The 18,981-nt window shown below is 38.4% G+C and overlaps 1 long non-coding RNA gene across 1 annotated transcript; it reads left to right on the top strand.

The window, feature by feature from the left end:
• Window positions 1-18,168: 18,168 nt before the first annotated feature.
• On the top strand, window positions 18,169-18,712 carry LOC143273781 (uncharacterized). Its single transcript, XR_013051959.1, has 2 exons — window positions 18,169-18,263; window positions 18,538-18,712. It is a non-coding gene; the product is annotated as an uncharacterized LOC143273781 (long non-coding RNA).
• The last annotated feature ends 269 nt before the right edge of the window (window positions 18,713-18,981 follow it).

Below are 18,981 nucleotides of genomic sequence, written 5' to 3'. Positions count from 1 at the left end.
ACCATATGGAACCACAGAACTTAATGTTTACCCTGCTGAGTGTTAGTCTTACTTTGCTCTTGTCCTTCCTTTTGATTCCACCATCCCTTCTTTTGTTATGGGGTTATTTACTCTTTGTAATTGCAAATGTAGTATGTTATGTGTTTTTGATATTTGGTATTTTAAAGAAAGGACAAAGTCACACTTGGCAAGGATGGAAGATACCAATAATCCTGATGATACACATGAAATTAATTCTAAAGTGTTTGCAGATAAGAGTTTGTTTTGAGTCTCAGAAGAGATGCTGAACTGGGGAAGACAATTATGACCAGGAAGAATATTAGAGAAGGACTGGGTGCATTTTTCACAATCTTATGGGAGGAAAGAGTATAGTGTTATTACTTAAAGGGGTGTGCTTAGATGTCAAATTGACAAGGATTTGACTTGCAATCATCCTTTTTTTCCCTTTTGAAACAAGTTTTCAGTTAACCTAAACTGACAATGAACTTTTTATATAGCTAGCCAAAGATGACCTGTGACTACTGATCCCCAGTCTCCCAATTCCAAACATGATGGTATTATAGGCATTTGCCATTATACCTTGTTTTATGTGGTTCTAGGAATCAAACTTAGGGCTGTTTCATACTAGGTAAACATTATATAGCAACTGAACTATTGCCCCAGGCCATAACAATCTTTCTTAACTGTCAAGTTGACTGACTAAATAACTATTCAGATTATCAAGCAGATTTGTGGGTATATCTCTGAGGCCCTTTGTAGAAAGGAAAGGCCCTTTGTAATTCATGGCAGAAACCTTGTCCCAAACAATATTGGTACAATCCCATGAACAAGAAGACTCCAATAGAATAAAAGGGACAGAGAGACTGTTAAAACAACATGTCCTCCCCTTTATAATTGCTGTAATATGAATTACTTTTTTTCGGTCATTAATGTCTCACCATGATGGTCTGAAACATTTACAACTGTGAGCCAAACTAAATCTTTTCTTCATTTGTTTGTTTTGCCCAGATCACAGTTGATGCAAAAGTAATGATATGCCTTCATCACTTCTTAAAGATACATTGCAGGTTGAGAGAACAGTGAAATATCCAGAGTCATGGGGGGGGGGGTAAACTTGGGATTGATCATATTCAAGAGTGAATTTGGTCAACACTTTCAGCCATGATGACATATTATACTATTCCCAAGACATATATATGGCATTTATATGACTCCTGAAATCCACTTTAAATTAAGGTCAAAGATCTGAATCAACCAAAATTTAGCCTCCAATGACATTTTCTCCAAATTATGCTGTAAGCATCACTAAAGATAAGAAGCAACCTAACAATCAAATTCCCAAATATAGAAAGATTTGGAAAACAAACTTCTGTGTCCTACCATTTACCAGAAGAGTAGCAGACACTGTTGTGTACCCAGAGAAACATGGTTCATCAAATAAATAGTTATGGAGTTCTCTGACAGTCAGTGAGACATAGATAGAGGTGAAAGACTTGTGAACTGTCCACCACAGCATAATGGTACAAATAGAGGAGAGGCATTTGTAGATATTTAACAAAATAGCTAAATATTTTACAATATTTATAGTATTGATGCATTTGAAAAATATATATGGGCAACAAGAATAGTATGGTAATACTCTAAACTAAAGACATATACACTACAATGGGAATATTTTTCTCAATGCATGTGCTTCTGTATGTACTAAGAATTGATTTGAAGTATGTAGATGAAAATTCACGATAGTGATTATTTTTAGTCAGGGCTTGGAGGTGATTAGAACTAGGGATGGAGACAAATCTAGTAAAGAAGGGAGGACTGGAAGTGAATAAAGTTAAATGTTAACTAACCACAGTTGTGGATCACCTTATTAAAGTCTTTATAATAGCTGAGCTTAGGTGTCGACTTGACTGGATTAAGGTATATCCAGACAATTGATAAAATAGTGTTTGAGTCTTGTCCAGTAGGACATTGCTAGAAGAATTAGCATTTGAATCGCTAGATTCTATTTTCAAGAGAAAAGCCTATGCTCTCCATCAGTGTGGATGTCATCGCCTAATAGGCTGGGGGACCACACAAAACACAAGCGCAGGCAAGCATGAGTCCTTTCCTGTTTATTCTCTTTCTCACTCTCTCTTCCTTTCCTCCTCCCTCAACTGGTTTGTCTACCTTTTCATCCTCTTTGTCCCCCTCTGCCTTTCCCTCTCTTCCTCCTACTTTCCCACCCTCTTTTCTCCTCCTGGTTCCTTTCCTCTCTTCTGGAGGTGGATGCCATCTTCTGCTGCTCTCTAGCATCAGATTTCAGTGTGTCCTGAGGCTCAGACTCTAAGACTTACACCATAGTGTCCCGGGTGCTCAGAATTTCAGTCTTAAAGTGACGGTAGACACTCGCCTCCGAATTGATTCCTCACTATGTAAGTGGGCTTCTGGGGTTATCTCGGCTCCTACACAGCAAGGGCCATATCTCCCACATTTTCTCCTCTTATCTCTTTCTGATGAGCATTGACCTACATCTCTTTAAACTCCTTTGTGCATCAGCAAAAATTTCCAAATGGAAAGAGAAAAAAAAAATTCTAGGAAAATGCAAAATATTCTAGAAACACAAAGGCAAATAAAGGAAATCTCTGTAAGAAGAGTAATGTTTAAGTTAGCAGTTAAAGGATAGTGGTAATTATTTTGACTATATGTAAGAAAAGTATATTACAAATAAAAAGACTGTAAGTTCAAAGTCCTGACAAGAAAATGATAACGATGTGTTAAGGGAATTCATTCCTTTCTGGATTTATTTTCAAACCTCAGTTAGGACCAGAAATTGGAGCGATACTAGAACAGACTACAGCAGCTTGTGGAAAGCTGGCTGGAGTCCACAGGAAACAACTATTCAGTATCACTGTTGTGCAAAGCCTGGGAGTGCTCACCACATGACCCTGCACTTGGCCACAGTCACCACTAAGCTGGGGTTGAACACAGGGGTCTTTTGCAGGGTGTTACAGGCATGCACAGCAGCTGTGAGAGGGAAGATATGGGCTATCTTCCAGCTGAGGTTAACAGTAGACTATTTCCCCCACTGCAGGTCAGTGCTAGCAATAGTTAGGGAATGCTTCTTTCTGTAAATAAATACAATTTACTAAATCATAGGCAAATGAGGTACACTTTAAGGTAATATATTTTCTTTTTGTTATTCCTTTTTATGTCTTTCCTTTTATTCTCAAATGATGATATAAGAGCAAACTTCATGCTTGACCCTGATTCTGCTTTGATGAAATAATATATCTACACTGACAGCTGGCTCTGGCCAAGGATGTAGTGTTCTGACCTTGGAACAAATCCAAATTGTTAGGCCTACACTCTGGTGCCAACCCAACAATGTTCTAATTCAAGTTGTTCAGACTGATTTGTAGAACTTTAGTAGCCTGAGATCACTGGCTGAGATTTTAATAGGTAGTTTTTAAAAGGCCATGTATGTGAATGTTTCATTAAGTTATTGATTTGAAGAAAATTCTACTTGCTATAGACATATCATCAAGAGTTAAGAAATTAGTTTTCCAGATTTAGTATAGTAAGCTGAAGTCATTTTCCAAGGAACCAATTGTAGATTCATTGAATGCTAATCCCTGGTGTAAACAAGTATGTATCACTTAAAAAGAAAATTTACTGTCATGATTTTACATGGAATGTAGTGTTTGACTATGGAGAAATCTGGGGTTGGGGTCAAAAGCAGGCTTCCAGATTTAAACTAGAAGCAGGATGTTTTTTCCTCTCAAGATGCCTTACCAATATTCAAGACTGCATGAGAGTGGTAAGTGTTCCAAGGATACCCTGTAAAGTAGCATAGAAGTTAAATCATGCTGTTTAAAAACCACTATTACATAAACCAAAAGATGGAAATTATCCAAAGACTCTATCCTTGCCATCTCTGGATTGAAAATATCTCAAAGCTGAGTTAGCAAAACTTCTTCACATAGTAATTCTTTATTTCTTTCCTGGGACAATTTAATATCTTGACAGAAAAAAAAAGTATGTTGCATGGACTTTTTTGCCAACTGATCAGATTCATATCAGATTTAGTATTTTAGCCCAAAAAAGACAGTGAAAACTATAAGACAAGGGTATTATTACAGCCTTCGGCTGCCCAAACCTACATATATTTCTTGTGGTTATTTTTTCACTTTAATTGCATTCATTTCTGATTAAAATATTAAGTGCCTTAGCTCTGTTAATCATCGTGCATTCCTCGTGAGCTTTACAAACACATGTTTATCCACCTGTGGAGAGTCCACAGGGAGGCCTGTTGGAGTCAAGAATGTTGGCCCCACCACAGGAGCTTCAGCCCTCTGCCATTGTTTAATTTCTATGTGGTCTTGGCAAGTTACCCAACTTCTAAGACTTTTAATTCTTCACTTGTAAAAGGAGAACAAGAAGAAAGAGTAATCATTTATCTTCACAGCGTTCCTATGGCATTTAAGTTGGTTACTACTTGCAAAGTACATTGAGTCCTGAGACACGTATTTGATTTATACCTTTGTTTTGGATATCTCTTAGACATTGGGCGATTATCTGTCTTGCCTCATTCTTTTCTTCTCAATTTAGTAGTTCTCCTGTGTTATCCAGGTCACTAAGAGACACTTTCACCAAGTTGATTAAATAACATTTTTAACTTCTTGTTTCTCAGCTTCTCAGCCATGCCATTTAACATGAGTATTTCTCATTTCTCCATCAAGAGGTGTAATCTGACCTAACTGTAGGAAAATGTTCTCACAGTGGGAAAACTTCCCTCACCACCTGTTTTGTTCTTGTCAGTAGTGAACAAGTCTGGATCACATTTGGCAAAGTGATTCATTGCAGAGAAACCTGGACTCTGCATTATGTAGTTACCAGGCACCATGGAAGACTTCTACTGAACCAAAAACACAAAACCAGGCAATGGCCATAATACCTTTTTAGGTGGACAGAAACTTACCAGTAAGCCCTGGAAACTTCAAGTGTCTTTTAAGGACAGAGTACTACTGGAAAGTTAAACTGCAACTACTAAAACCAGGTCTGTATGTCCTTAGCTATTGCCCTGCCTTTCCACCTGAACACTAACACACACACACACACACACACACACACACACACACACACACAAGGTGGACAGCATTGTTGGCTGGGACTCACTGCATCTATAGAACAGCTGTTACCTTCAAAAACTATGCAAGATCCATGAACCTTGAAGACATTGGTTGAGATTTTGGTCTTCTCGCTTTGTCTACTTAAGAACAGGTAACTCTCTACTTGAACACACACTAGACCATTTCCACAGCAGTTCAGTGTACAACTTAGACCTGATAGGAGATGCTAGCAAAGCACCCTGAGCAGAGCCTCCGGCATTATCTGGGCTTTCCTTCAAATGCTGTCTACTTCTACTTAGGAGTTGGCAAATTCAGAGAACATGTCACAATTCCATTGCATGTTTCAGGTAAATTCACCAGGCAGTATGCTGCCAAAGCTCTTACCCCTAGTCAAAGCAAGGCCTTAATGTAGAATACAGACAAAGATAAAAAGATTACTCAGAGAAATAAGAATCACCCCCTGTTGCTGGAGGGCTTCTCTCCAGGTTCCCCAAGCCCCGCAGTCCCAGCCTTCCGCTTCCCAGAATTCTCCTCTCTCCTTGTCCCACCTACTTCCTGCCTGGCAACTGGCCATCAGTGTTTTATTTATATATAGAGCAATATCCACAGCACTTCCCCTTTTCTTCTTTTTTTAAAAAGGAAGATTTTAACTTTAACATGGTAAAATAACATATAACAAAACAATTATCGAATTGCAGTTACAATATTAAAGAAGATGTCCTAATATTTGTGAATTTAAGGTTTTATATCTAACTTATCTTTTATCATAACTGAGGAAATTACAACTATCTAGTTTTCAACCACATCAAAGACCTGAGAAGGAACATAATGGTACCTGAGAAATGGTAGATGGATGCAAGCAATGTTCAGGAATCTTGCAAGAGTAGACCAAGACAGCTGGCAGCCTGGACAGTCACCTAATATTTCTTAGCATTGTTGGTGCATTTAAATTGGCTACAGGCCTAGAGTATCTGACAGACCATTTTCAGAAGCAGGATTTCTGAAAGACCATCTTACCCTGTCTTGGCAGAGTACAGTGGTCGCTTTCCTTGTGTCCCGCTTGTCCAGAAAGGACAGCATTGCATTTGTACTGTCAGCCATCAAGGCAAGGGCAGTTCTTTGCCCAGTAGGCCATTTTGTGCCAAAAAGACAAACTTCCAAATGGAAATGTCTTAGAAGCCCAACATTCTCTCGGGATCAATTGGTGCAGCCAGGAGCAATTGTGTCTCACGTCAACAGAATTTTAAGTTATTTAAATGCCATATTCTCTAGGTCTATGAAGTGTTTGAAGATTACCTATCTATCTGAAATATATCTATGTATACCTAGAAGACTTAACTAACATGGCTACAAATATGATTATCATAGATGACTAATTATTAATCTATTTCTTAATTATCCATTACAATTTTAAATGAGTTACATAAACACAATACCTCAAACAAGAATAGAAATATATATATATACAGTATAAGAAAATTAACTTTAAGTTTGTATCAATAAACTAAAATTTATACCAATGTAAAACATTTTAAACATAAACTAAAATCTATACCAATGTAAAACATTTTAAACAAGTTGTTCTTAAAAGTAGGTTCATTAATCTACCCTTTTATCTTATCATCTCTATATCCTATATATCTATATCATATCCCCTTTTCTTCTTTAGAAAGAGATCACATCTATAATCAACCTGTTTTAAATAAAAATATTGGTTTTTCTCTGTCCCGCACCAGAGGGCTCTTTTGATTTGGGACACAAGAATCTCTTAACCATTTTTTTTTTAAGCAATATGTCTGGGTTTAGAGGGGGAGTGAGCCAATTCCACCTCTAAAGCCAGCTTGGTATATTTGGGAATTTGGACGTAGCATCTCTTACTACTTCCTGCTGGAGGGGGGCGCTGTATCTTATGGGGACGCAAAAGAAAATTTTAGGCCTATGGGGTAGTCCTTGAGGCTGTATTGTGGGAGCCAGTTGCCTTGAAACCGTTCTGGATGTTGGATCATCTGGGCCATGGTGTCATCGGATATCTTTCAGGGGGTCTTGGCTGGTCAAACCTGATGTATCTTAATATGGAACAAATCCATAGCCTCTGGCTTTCTGTGGAAACAAAAGCAGAACCTCTTTTCCAAAGCAACATATCCTTAAATCCAAATTTTGAAGTCAAGTTACCTTTAAAATACACATATTGGTTTAATTCAACATCTTTTTTGATCAAATGTTTTTTTGCAGTTAAAAATCCCAAAGACAACACAATCCAGATTGTCTGTGTAATATTCATCTTACGTGGCTTTTTACATTAATTTTTTTGTCTCTTTCAAGCCTACGTATATTTTACACACATTGTAAACGATGTTATCTGAATCAGTCTTTTTGTGAGCCTATTGCTTTAAACTGCATCCTTCTAAGCCTGAAACAGCGCTGTGGCTGCTGGCTCCGCCCACTTCAGCTTCCCAACATGGCAGTGGTACGTTTTCCGCCAGCTCTGGGAGTCATCAAGTCTCAGAAATAGTGGGTCTAAGCTTTTATCAAAGCAGCATGTAGCCCAGAAACCTTTTTTTTAAATACTAGTAAAGACTAAATCTACTACACAGCATAATGTGCCTCTGGCAGACGCCTCATTCCCGCCATAGTGCTGATCAAACGCACCCGCCAGGAACCCGGTGTTCAAACCTGCATTTTGCAGCGTCTAGCTGCCCGTATGAGACAAGAAGCAGGAACCTGGTTTTGGCTCTGTTTAGAATTGGTTATTAAATATTCTCAGGTTTAAGGTGGAAACTCGAGCCGTTGGGCGCCATTTGTTGCTGGAGGGCTTCTCTCCAGGTTCCCCAAGCACAGCAGTCCCACAATCCACTTATAAAATAATCACTCAGACGCTTGTATCACTTATAAACTGTATGGCCGTGGCAGGCTTCTTGCTAACTGTTCTTTTATCTTAAATTAACCCATTTTTATAAATCTATACCTTGCCACGTGGCTGGTGGCTTACCGGCGTCTTTACATCTTCTTATCCTGGCGGTGGCTGCAGTGTCTCTCTCCTCAGCCTTCCGCTTCCCAGAATTCTCCTCTCTCCTTGTCCCACCTACTTCCTGCCTGGCAACTGGCCATCAGTGTTTTATTTATATATAGAGCAATATCCACAGCAACCCCCAACCCTTCCCTCATTTGGTGGCCACTTGAATTTAATTTGTGGTTACAGGTGGGGGTAGGAAGTGGAAGATTAATGGGTGACAGTGTCTCCTGACTGGACTATAAGCCACTTCTTGAACAATAATGTTACACTGTCTGAACCATCCAGGAGAATGTTGGATGACTAGACAGAAGTTAGGGAATTTTGGCTATACTCAAAACTTTATATATTATCTTCCAAAAACTTATGTAATCTCATAACTGGAGCCAAATACTTCTCTTGGATAGTATGGCCTGCCCCCTCAAAATTTTGGTTATTGAAAGGTGAACTGATGTGTAAAAAGGTTTGTTTGATGTGGTACTGTACTGGAAATATGAGAACCTACAGCACACATAAATTCCACTCTTGTTATATAGGTTTTAGATTGTGAAATTACCAAAATGCGTGTGAGTCAAGTTTTAATACTTGTAAGTAGAGTTTCTCTGTGTCCCAGCAGCCACTCCCAAATAACCACTCAAAGACTTATTATTAATTATAAATGTTATTAGCTAACATTTTAAATCAACCCATATTTCTTAACTACCCTCTGCCACATAACGGTACCTTCTTTTAACATGACATGTTCCTTTTGCTCCCCTCTGTGTCTGCTCACGACTCCCGAGACTCCACTCTTCTTCCCAGCATTCTCTCTGCCCTGAAAATCTTGCCTATTGGTCAGTCAGCTTTTTATTAACAATAAGAGCAACAAATTTTCACAATGTGCAGAATTGTTATTCCACAGCAAATACCCTGTGTGACAGGTTGGTGTGGGTTTTCTGTTTCTTTATTTAGGTTATCAGGCATGATTTTACAGTGTAAGAATTCTGTGATGTTAATCAATTAGATGAAAATTAAGAACATAGATCATGGAATAAGATAGTATTGGTTGATGTCCCTTAGTCAAATCTAGAGGCCATCATGGTAACCCTGTGCTTCATCAGGAATACACTTAGAAATATTTGTTGAATTTGTTAGATGTTAAAAAGATGAGAGTGAAAATGGCCACAGGACTGATAAATACTCCTGAAGAAAAAAAATATTGAACCACTGAAAAGAGGTGGAATCCACTGCTCCCTACCCTGAATGTCCTCAACTTCTGCACTCTTCTGTGATGAAAGAGTAGAGCCATGTGAGTGTTGACCTTCAGTTTGGGCTTCAAGTCCTCCAACCTCTGTCCCCATGGTTTCCCTGTTAGAAGCATGTCAGCATGCATAGCACTTTCAGATGTACTACTCAGTGGTCAAGTATTTTAGTGATATCCAGTCCTAGGCCCTCGGATTCCTCAGATCTGTGGCTGAGGCCGCCGTGGATTTCATGGCCTTGATTACCTGGCACTGTGTGAGGCAAAATGAAGAACATGTTCTCGTTAAATCCTGTGTCCCTGTGACCATAGCCATGAAATACTCTGTGCATTTCTTTAAATGTTTATTTTTTAACCTTTAGAATTAAATAAAAATTTCATATATTTGTTACATCCCCAAAGAGGATGCATTGATATTGAATTCACACAATGAGATTGGGTTGAATACATAGTTCAGGATATCCATGCTCAGTTCCCCATAATTACTAGATATTTTTCACTCATTTTCTATTTTTGCTAGGCAAAGCACCATGATGGAAGCTCATCATCTTGTGATTTGTAGTTCAGAGTCTTACAGAGTTCTCAATGGGTAACATCAAGGTGCCAAAAGGCACCATCCTCGTGGGGTCTGGTAGAGAGGGCTCCCATATCCCGAGGTCATATATTTTTTTTTGTCTTGTTCAAAGCCAGAAATGACATATCTTTCTGATATTGCCTCAACAGTCACAACACCTCGCTATCAACTGCAACCAAGAATAGTGTTCCTAATGCCATATGATGAGACTGAATCTATTTGTAGGATGTAACTGATCTTTACATCTCAATGTCTATAACCACAATGCCTTCTGCAGAATGTCCTTTCCAAGTAAGCTACATATTCAAAGATTACTGGAATTAGGGTGTGAGCATTTTGGGGTCTGTTATTCTGTCTAATTTCAGATATCATTTATATTTCCTATGTTATTGCAGGCAGTAGTATTTTGAAAGGTTCCTTAGATATACAACTCAGAATCCTGTTTTTAGGAATAGAAACAGCATTATTATTATTTTATTATTATTATTTTTATTATTAGGAAAAATTTATTTTCCTTTTAACTAGGTGGAACTTTCCCCCCCTATTTTCATTTTTTAAATTAAATTATTTATTTATTTTACAGCCCGACCACAATTTCATCTCCCTCCTCTCCTCCCACTCCCTCCCCCCATTTTCCCTTTGCCCACTCCTGCATTTATATCTCTGTTTCTGTTAATAAAGGGGCAGGCCTCCTGTGAATATCAACAAAGCATGACATATCAAGTTGAGGTAAAACTAAGTACTTCCCTTGTATTAAGGCTGGGCAAGGCAACTCAATATGAGGAATTGGTCCGGCCCCCCCCCCAAAAAAAAAAACAACCAAAGCAATAGAGACATCTCCTGCTTCCACTGTTAGGAGTTCCATGAGTAGACCAAGCTATATAACTGTCATATATCTGTAGAAGGCCTAGGTCAGATCCATGTAGGCTTCCTTGGTTGTTGGTTGTGAGCTCCTATGAGCCCAGGTTAGTTGTTTCTGTTGGTTTCCTTCTGATGCTCCCAAGTACTCTGGCTTCTATGTTTCTTTCTGCCTCTCTTCAGCAGGATACCATGAGCTCAGCCTAATGTTTGACTGTGGGCATCTGTTTCCATCAGTCACTGGATGAAAGTTCTCTGATAACAATTGGTGTAGTTATCAATCTATGAGTATAGCAGAATATCATTTGGCATCATTACATTTTTTTTTCTCCAACCCTGTTTGGTTCTATGCTAGGTCTCTGCCCATCCAACCTCTGGTTCCTAGCACTCCAGGCAGTGTCACAGATGGACTCACTCCTGTGGCATAGGTCTCAGGCTGGACAAGTCATTGGGTGGCCACTCCCACAATCTCTGTGCCATCTTTACCCCAGCACATCCCATAGGCAGGACAGACTGTAGGTCAAAGGTTGTGTGGCTGGTTGGTGTCCCATTCCTTCCACTGGAAGTCTTGCCTGGTCACAGAAGATGGCCATTTCAGGCTACTTATCCACCATTGCTAGGAGTCTTAGCTGGGGGTCATCCTTGTAGGTTCCTGGGAGTTTCCCTTGCACCAGGTTTCTATATGACCCCCAAATGCCTGCCATTTACAGCCATCTCTTTTAATACTGTCCCCCTCCATTCATCCCCTAACTCAGTCCTCATGTTCCCATCCCCACCAGGCACACGTCTGCCCACAAGATTTCTTCAATTTCCTCTTCCCAGAAAGAGCTATGTGTCCCACTTTGGGCACTACTTGTTACCTAGTCTCCCTGTGTCTGTGGATTGTAGCACAGCTATCTTTTACTTGACAGCTAATATCAACTTATAAGTGAATACACACTGTATTTGTCTTTCTAGATCCAGGTTGCCTCACTCAGGTTGATTTTTTTTTCTATTTCCAGACATTTGCCTTCAAATTTCCTGATGTCATTTTTTTTTAACCAGTGAGTAACTCTTTTGTTTAAATGTACCACATTTTCTTTATCCATTCTTCAATTGAGGGACATCTAGGTCATTTCTAGGTTCTGACTGTTATGAAGAAAGCTGCTATGAACATAGTTGAATGAGTGTCCTTGTATGATTGAGCATCCTTTGGGTATATGCCCCACTGGGTCTTGGGGTAGATTGATTCCCAATTTTCTGAGAAACTGACATATTGATTTCCAAAGTGACTGTATAAGTTTGTGCTCCCACCATCAATGGAGGAGTGTTCTCCTTGTTCCACATCCTCTCCAGCATGAGCTGTCTCTTGTGTTTTTTTATCTTAACCATTCTGACAGGTGTAAGATGGAATCTCAGAGTCATTTTGATTTGTAGCTCCCTCATAGCTAAGGATGTGAACATCTCTTTAAGTGACAAACAGCAAATTTTTACTCCCCTTTCAGCCTATACTTACAAAATCCCTGTGATCCTCCAGGCCTCTACCTTTCATCCAGTAGAAAGTCCATCTCATATATTTAGCTTGTTGGTATAGCAGTACCATACTTTCATGGCTAGTTTTCTTTCTTTCTTTTAGTTGCTTGGTTGAGTTAAATACTACCAATCATGCAATTGCATGTGAATTTTTAGTTTGTGAAGAACTCACGTTTGTCCTCACAGCATCAACCAAAGCTGGGATAGCCCTAGGATGCTGAGACAGAGAGAAGAAAGTAGGCTGAAGTTCCAGGAGAGAAAATTAAACTGTCACACTGAGAAGGAGCACCTGAGAAGAAAGGTAATGCCATGTGCCCTTTCAGAATCCTGTGGTACCAATGATACCTTATTAATTCATCTCATTTTCTTTTGACCTCTGCTCTGTTTGTTTAGTTGTAGAAAAGTAAAGATGGAAAAATGTTTGCCTTTTCTGATGCATTTTTGAGTAAGCACTGTATTTTAGTATTAGATTAAAAATATCATCTTATCTAGAAAAATAACAACTCAGAACAGTGTTCCTCAACCAGGAGAAAAATGTCTTAAAGAGAAAGAAGTAGGAGGAGGAAATGAAGAATGAGAGATGAGACAAAGGAGGAAGGGAGAGGAAGAAGAGTCCACAGGAGAGGGGAGAGGAGAACAAGAAGAGAATATGAAAGAAAAAGAAGAGGCAAGGGAAGTAAGGGCAGGAGCTATGAGAGCAGAGAAAAGAAAAGGGAAGAGAATGGAAAAAGAGAAATGGGAGAGATGGAGGGGAAGACAGGGGCGATTTGCATCTATTAGATACACCTCGCACTGCATCTCACGGAATGTCTTCCAGACATTAAATGACGCTAAAACTGAGAAACACTGATCTTGAAGAAAGTTGTTGACCTGAGGTTCTTGTTGAGGAGTACTTGAGATTGCCTGATAAATACATTCATTATTACAAAACAGTTAAATTAATATCAATTATCCATATAGTACTAATGATCAAATACTAAATAAAGCTGATATTAAAGATTTTTAGAAAAATGTAGACAGCAATACTATGTAAATTAATTTTGACATCAAGAATCTCTGAAATTTATCTTAGTAGGTGACAACTTTCAAAATGTAAACAACAAAACTCCCATTTTATTTTATGAAAATATTGTAATTAAAATAATATAATATTTATATATGCACAAATCCCTTTATAAAAATCAAGAGCCTTAATGCAGGTTTATGTGTATATGATGCTTGGTATTGAAAGATGTCAACATTATTAGAAAAGAAATTTGTCAGTATGTTACTGTTGTACAGTTAGCCTGTTTCTCCAAGAGAAAATTAAGTTAGGTAGATACATATACATACCATATATGAGCATACACCCATGCATATGTATGAACACCTCCAAACACACCTACCAAAGGACTACAGATTAATGGTTCATTTAAACAAAACAATGAAAAGAGTTGAAGAAATAGAAGACTAGCTCTAGAAAGCATCAAGGACAAACTTGATGATACTTTATACTGTTTCAACAACTGAACATGAAAGCAATAAACAACAGGAAGGAAAGTATAGGAGATGAGAAAACAGAGAGAGAAATTCTACAGCAGGAAACATTTCCTCAATCTACAAAACAGAACAAATTGGGGTTTATTTATTGTATGTATATCACAAGTAATCTTACAAAAAGAAGTGTGAGAATACAGAAATTTAGTAATAACACAAAAGTTGGCTAACATGAATAGCTTTTAATAAAATGCACATTTAGACACTTTACTTGATGCCCAACAGATCAATAATTATTTAATTCTTATAATAATATTGGAAATCAATATTTTCCATTGCTTGTGGTAAGAATGTAGTGACAACATTTTTTGGTAGCAATATTCAAATGTTGGAGTAATTACGTTCTACGACCAAGAGATTCATGGAAGACATAGGAACCAGCCTGACACTGTGTGTGCATGAGTGGAAGTATATACATTGATGTTCACTTGCCTTTTAATTTTCTCTTGATAGCACAGAATTGTCCAGAATGCTTTCCCCCAACAAAATGGAAATGGTTATATCCACTGAGATAAATTATTCCAATATTAAACAAGTATATCAACAAAAACTAGGGTAGGCCTATATGTGATGGAGGTCAAAGGGAATCTAAGATTTTGTTGATTAAGGAAGTAGTTCCATCCTATAATTACACTGATGTGACCACTACATTTATAAGCCAAAACAGTCAGAGAGGTCCACATGGTTGGCACTGATCCATATACTTTAGAGGTATAGAATGTATCAATTACAACTCAAATGATAGGTATATATCATATTTACTGAAGAGGAAACTGAAGAACTGTGAAGCTAAATAAGCTGCCAGGATCACACTACCAGTGAATGTTGGAGCTGGATGGGATGGAAGCCAGGGAATCTGGCTTGGATTTCACAATTCATTAACATAACAAATATATGCTTCTATTAGGTGCCTGTTTCAGAGATTAGAAACAGAATGATAAATAAACCAGACCCCTAAATGGCCAGATCTTGCACATCAGTGTATAGAAACAAAAGCTTTGTGCATGTAATGTTACCTATAAGGTAAAAAGAACTGATAACACAAGTTGTGGTTAAGGGGTGGAAGCAAAATTTGTGTAGCATGGTCTCCTTCTTAACAGGAGCTGGGAAACCACAAAAAGGTAGACTTTGGATTAAACAGAAACAGGATAAGACAGTAAAGCCTAGTGCATATTATGGTGAAAAACATTCCAGAAAAAATCAAGAAGATATATAAAGCATAAATATGTCTGGGTATAAATTCATGGACTGTCAAAACAAAGAAAACAAAAATGTATTTGGGGTTAGTGATATGCCTATTTAAATAGATAGACATATTTTGGAAGGAAGTACATCAAAACACAAAAAGAGATTATATCTGTGAAAGGAAGTAAGATCTGGAAGGTGTGTGCATGTATGCATATGTGTGTGTGTGTGTGTGTGTGTGTGTGTGTGCGCGCGCGCGCACGCACGCAGTGCATGTTTATCTACATATATTACATTGAAATAATATATACATATATATGCATACATATGATGCCATGATGACTGAAGAGATGCTCTCATTTTATTTCCTTCCATGCTTCTCTCTCATTTTAGCTTAGAAATGAGCTAGCATATTGTTGGCATGATAAGTAAAGCTGTTTTAAGACAAGTGTGTTGTAAACATCAGAGCATTCCACTAATGGTCTCATACATTTATAAACCAGCATGTTCCAGGTTCTTGTAGAAGCATGGAAGACCTCAATATATTCTGGAACACATTTATGCACAGAAAATTTAAGGCTGTCCACAAGTATTGATACATGCTGAGAACACAACACATGAAAGAAACATGTAAAGAGTGAACGTGCATTCCCCAATAGAGATTCATGGCTTGCCTTTGGTGAAAATATACTGTTTTCTACAGATCATATATTAAACGTTCAGCTCAATAATTCACCTTGACATAAGCTACTGTACTTACAGATTTACTATACATTATTCAGGGCAAAGGGGCAGCAAGCTAGGAAATGACACGCATCTTGGGTTTGTGTGAGTACAGGCTGATAAGTTTTAGAAAACCCAATTGACAACATGAATCATATTTAGATCAATATAGCTTGAAAAGCTCAGGGATAATGCTTAAAATCTAATTATCTAAAAAAATTGAGTGGATCTGGGAAAAATTGAAATAGAAAAATAAAAATCTATTAAGTGACACATATAAGGAATTGTTTGTTCTGACATTTATAAATCTATTTTTAGTAGAGTTGGCTTACTAGGAAATGTGTACACATAAATATTTACCCTGAATAAGACATAACTACAGGGAAAATGACTGTTTTCTATAAAATGATGCTGAAATATCTATTTCATTTTACATGAGGATATGGAGACTTAAAAAGTATGACGTATCAAAGTAACATAGATAAATGTCATAAGATTAGTTATATTTATTATCATTCACACCCTTAAAAATGAGGATAATGTTAAGTGTTTTACAGCTGGCTCAGAACATTTCTTTATTCTGAAGGGTCAACATAAAAAGACATGCTAAAAACTTTCTGAGGAAAAACACAGCAACCTGGCTTCATGTAAAGTACTGAGAAAACTCTGTAATATCAAATATAAGCAATGAAATGGCAACAGTAGCAATAGAGGGCAGACATCAGAAGGTGATATTGAAGGGCCTATGTTCCTGTTGTGTTCTTATGGAAGAGTTTTACAATTCCATAGACAAAGCAATGAATGCTTTTTGCTTGGTGACATTTTGAGAGAGTTCATTGTTCTAAGGATCATGATAGGCCTATTTAGCTGTGGAGAGTGTTGTGTTTTGAGGGTGGCAGTTCTACAAATATGTTTATACAGGTAATTAATTTTTACTTGAACTCTGTTGCTTGCTCACAGCTCCAGTGTGAAAGTGTGGCCTGAATCAAAATACCATGATCAGATGGTGAAACAAAGGCCCTCCCTGTCTCACTGGCCATGCTAAGTCTCCACACTGTCTCATTTCTATTCTGGTGGATGCCTTCACTTGACTTGAAGACAAAGCAGTACACCAACTGCTCCACTTAGAAACAACACTTCTTCTTTGACAAGCACAGTACTTCCAATCTCCCCGCACATGTGATTACAGAACTGAACAGGCAGGAAATAGGAAACTTGGGGAACTATTACTGGGTGCCTTGGGCTGAAAGGGGCAGGCAGCAGCAGTCTTGTCTTGCTAAAGATAATTTCTCCCCTGCTTCAGTGTCTTCCTCATGCTTACCTGCTCCCCAGTTACCCCAAATGGCTCTGCTCCTGGTGTCTCTTTCAGCTAGGCTTCTTAAAGACACATTCTGGGGAATCCACAAAGAGCCCAGTGTTTACCCAAGCAGGAGGCCAGACCATTGTAGAGCAGAGTCTCCCTGGCCTTGTAGGCAGGTAGGTCATATTGATGGCATCTCTTTCATGAGTAAGAAAACCTGAAGGGTAGGTTCAGGGCAACTCAGATCAGAATGCAGATGAAGATTTCTTTTCCTAGCCTCCATGAAGTCCAAAGTTTTGTGTTTTTCTCTATACTGTGATAGAAATCTGCTTCAAAGTAATTTTCAAAAGTGTACTAACAGAAAGTATTATATAATTAAAGAAATGGCAGAAGAGCCAAGCCTGGAGAAATCAGGGACCAGCCTGGCTTCTGAGGCTTCAGGGATTTAAGGCACTTCAGGATTCTCTTTGTTTCTACTCTATGCTTTTGATTGTCTGTTGGGTTCATTCACTCAAAACAGCTTGTCCCTTGGGGCTGAACAAGGGCCACTGAAAGCTGTCCCGTTTGGCTTCCTGCAGGGAAAATCTCTGTTGTATTATTTCTAATTTGGAAAAACTTAAGGAAAGTCTCTGACTGACCTAACCTGACCAATCACTGTGTGGAAGAGACGCACATAACAGCTCCCATTCCCTCCAATTCAGATCTCATTAGAGGGGCTGGCAGACAACATAAGAAATGGCCACTTGTATCTGAACATACCCAGAGAAGACAAGAGATCACAATATCACACTCCCAGTCTGTCTTCCATAGAGTGCTCTACAATTTTCAAAGCATCATTTTTAAAGTTCAGTGTCTCTTGAATTCTCAAATAACTCTGCTGGCTTTTCTTCATTTTCTAAATACGTAAACTTGCGACATGCAACTGTACAAAGAGATCTTGTCATTTTGCCCCCAAATGGAAGTATTTGTATTCAAATGTTTTAAACATTAACCCCAAGCAATTTGAGCATGAGCTAGGGGCTGCATGTTGCTAGGAAGCCCTAGATGCAGATGGAGGGTCACAATGCTTGTGTTGCCTATGAATGCACAGAGACCACTGTACACTTACAGCATGCTGCACCAAATACAAATCTGAAAAAGTACAAAGAAAACAAACAAACATGAAATAGACAGAGTAGGAAGGACCTCTAAAAATTCATGATGATGATAACAGGGTATGAGAGGTCATGCAATTATTTTATATAAATTGCTTTGACAAATTTCACCACTGTAAAGCAAAGTTTCGAAAAGGAACCTTCCATCCCTATGTTGTGGGTGAGCTCCAGAGAAGTGCTATGGTCCTCCTGCAGGCTCGTGTGTTAAGGGACAGTCTCCAGTTAGTGATGCTAATTGGGAAGGTGGTTGAAACTGGAAGATAAGGACTAGCTGGAGGAAATGGCCATGGGAGCTATGGTTTGAAAGGCTTGTCTTCTTTTTGTTCTTTCCTAGGTCTTTCTGCTTCCTGACAGCCATAAGGTGAATAGCTTCCTCCTCCACATGTACCCTGCCATGATGCTCATCCTTAGTGACCATGGACTAAACCTTCCGAAACTAGTCACTTTAGATATGTGTTCACCACAATGCAGCTGTGACTGAAACAGAAGTTAAAGGATTTTTTCCCCCATCTGGTCAGTGTGTATTAGACTATGACTAAGTATCAGGTCATCAACCATTTGTCACAGGAGTCCATGACCTTGGTTGATGATCCTTCCTTGCCTTCTCTGCTTTTTTTCAATGTTTTTATAAGTCTGTTTATTGTAATTCTCAAAGTGTGTAAATTGTCCATTGAGGTTCATGTTAACACTTCAATGGTAGGTGTGCCTCTTGAAATTAATGCAACATTGAGTTTCAGCATGTTCCTTGCTGATATTTCTATCTGTAAGACTGTATTCT

The sequence above is a fragment of the Peromyscus maniculatus genome, chromosome 6 (genome assembly GCF_049852395.1).
Source record: "Peromyscus maniculatus bairdii isolate BWxNUB_F1_BW_parent chromosome 6, HU_Pman_BW_mat_3.1, whole genome shotgun sequence".
Lineage (NCBI taxonomy): Eukaryota > Metazoa > Chordata > Mammalia > Rodentia > Cricetidae > Peromyscus > Peromyscus maniculatus.
Note: the sequence above shows the minus strand (reverse complement) of the source record. Positions and strands in the feature narration are given on the sequence as shown.